General features: G+C 40.3%; 1 pseudogene; it reads left to right on the top strand.

Annotated features, from left to right (window-relative positions):
* The first annotated feature begins 276 nt into the window (after window positions 1-276).
* On the top strand, window positions 277-648 carry LOC108517234 (60S ribosomal protein L24 pseudogene; annotated as a pseudogene).
* Window positions 649-2,842: the final 2,194 nt, after the last annotated feature.

Genomic DNA, 2,842 nt, shown 5'->3' with positions numbered 1-2,842 from the left:
ATCACACACGGGGGCCTATTATGGGGAGGGGGGAGGGGGGAGGGATTGCACTGGGAGTTATACCTGATGTAAAGGACGAGTGATGGGTGCAGCACACCAACATGGCACAAGTATACATATGTAACAAACCTGCACATTATGTACATGTATCCTAGAACTTAAAGTATAATAAAAAAAAAGAAAGAAAAAAAAAAAAAGATAAAGCAGTTGAAGGTCAAGCCATGCAGTTTCAGCGGGTACAAGATCCACCCCAGACACGGGAGGGACTACACCACGATGGACGAGAAGGTTTTCCAGTTTCTTAATGCATTTATTTCCAAGAGGAATTCTCAGCAAGTAAACTGGACTATCCTCTATAGAAAGAAGCGCAAAAAGGGACAGCGGGAAGAAATTCAAAAGAAAAGAACCCGCCGAGCAGTCAAATTCCAGATAACCATTACTGGTGCGTCTCTTGCTGACATCATGGCCAAGAGGAATCAGAAACCTGAAGTTAGAATGGCTCAACGAGAACAAACTACCAGGGCTGCTAAGGAAGCACAAAAGGCTAAGCAAGCATCTAAAAAGACTGCAATGGCTGCTGCTAAAGCACCTACAAAGACAGCACCTGAACAAAAGACTGTGACGCCTGTGACAATTTCAGCTCCCTGAGTTGGTGGAAAACACTAAGCTGGCACATCAGATTTTTAAATAAAGATTGGACTATAACTCTAAAAATAATAATAATAATTCAGACAAGAGAAAGCCTCACCAAGGCAATGGCTGTGAGGACGGAGACAAGGGGACAATGTCCAAATATATTAAGATTCTTCATAACCTATAAGTGAAGGATGTGGGATGATTCTATGTTGGGAACTGGTTAAATGGTAGTGCAAGTTAACCAAATAAAAAATAGAGACAAAGAAGGGAGCTCAGGAAGAAAGATGATGGGTTCTGGGTTAACTACGTTGAGTTTGAAGGACATGTAGAAAATTCAAGAGGAGGCCTCTAGAGCTTAGCAATGGAATCTGAATAGGAGATACTAACTCTAACGTCATCTGCAGGTAGGTGATTTGGGTTGTGATAAAGGACCAGTTCTGAGGGCTTTTTGCCTATTTCTCCACTACCAAAGTAACATTTTCTGAGGATACCTGACTTTTTAAAGGAGGCTAAGAATAAAAAGTTGTTATCTGTCTTAGTCCATTTGTACTGCCATAACAGATACCACCACTTGCGTAATTTATAAAGAACAGAAATTTATTTCTCACAGTTCAAGAGGCCAGGAAGTCCAAGATCAAGGCACTGACAGGTGTGAATGTCTGGTGACTACTACTGTCTGCTTCCAAGATGGCACCTTATTGCTGCATCCTCTAGAGGGAAGAAACACTGAATCCTCATAGGTCAGAAAAATGAAAGATCAAGGGAGCTGAATGAGCCTTTTTTTTTTTGAGATGGAGTCTCATTCTGTTGCCTGGCTGGAGTTCAGCGGCACAATCTTGGATCACTGCAACCTCCGCCTCCGGGGTTCAAGCAATTCTCCTGCCTCAGGCTCCCAAGTAGCTGGGACTACAGGCACGCACCGCCTCACCCAGCTAATTTTAGTATTTTTAGTAGAGATGGGGTTTCACCATGTTAGCCAAGATGGTCTCGATCTCTTGACCTCACGATCCGCCCTCCTCAGCCTTCTAAAGCACTGGGATTACAGGTGTGAGCCACTGCGCCTGGCCTGCATGAGCCTAATAAAGAGGCTTTGGTCCTATTCATGAGGGGAAGAGTCCTTATGACCTAATAACCTCTTAGAGGTCCTGCTTCTTAATATTACCACATTGGCAACACTTGAATTTGAGGGCACACATTCAAACCATTAGCACATACAATACCTGGAATGTCTTCTTTCAAGTACCTGCGGAAATACACCCACCCCCTACCAACAAACTCCCCCGTCCACACACACACACAACTGCTCTAGCTTAAAATATTATGTATCATAATATAGAGATATTTCCATTAAATGAAGCAGTAGTAGGCTGGAGTGCAAGATGCAGCCACAGCTCACTGCATCAGCTAATCCAGAAGAACATGCTAGCTCCGAAGAAGAGAAAAATTCTGACTCATCTTCACCGTTCCCCATTAGCTCAGTCAGGGGCATCACAGACCTAAGAATTATCCAGCCACACCCCTAACACCCATCACTACCACCACCTAGCAAAACTATTTCCTGAAACTGCCTGTGTCATACCCCATTTTCTGATGACAACAAGGAGGAAAAGGAGTAAGGAAGACAAAAGAGATGAAGAAAATAATTACCAGTAACCAGAAGTCAAGGGAAGAGAGCTACTCAATTCTAGATATTTCTAGAATTCTAAACAGACAATTCTAAAATATCTGTAGTTTATGGAACCAACAATGGAGACGAGAATTGAATATATAAAAACTTATGGGATTTAATCATGGTTGTGGTAAGAATTAAACCATTGCTCCTTAAATAGTTTATTTAAAAAAAAAAAAAGAAAAGGCATTCAAAATCAAGAAAGTAAGGGAAAAAAAACCTGCAGGAAAAAGAATTCCTAAGGAAGGCAAGAGGAAGACAATATTGAACATAAAATACATATAAAATATGGAAAAGACAGAAAGATAATAGAACTTATAAATAAATCTAAGAGCTTTAGTTTTAAATATAAAAATCGATAAGATAGCCCAAACTCTGACAAGATAATTAAGCAAACCAACACAAAAGAAGACAAAATCAGACATACCATTTACAAATAATATAGGAAATATAAAAAGTGTATAGGTTTTGTTTTATTCTAAGCAAATTTTATCCAAACCAAAGCTAATACAATTGAAAAGCTTAAGAAAACACATA

Source organism: Rhinopithecus bieti, unplaced genomic scaffold (genome assembly GCF_001698545.2).
Source record: "Rhinopithecus bieti isolate Rb0 unplaced genomic scaffold, ASM169854v2 scaffold_39386, whole genome shotgun sequence".
NCBI lineage: Eukaryota > Metazoa > Chordata > Mammalia > Primates > Cercopithecidae > Rhinopithecus > Rhinopithecus bieti.
The sequence above is the reverse complement of the archived record's forward strand: the minus strand, read 5'-3'. Positions and strand labels throughout refer to the sequence as shown.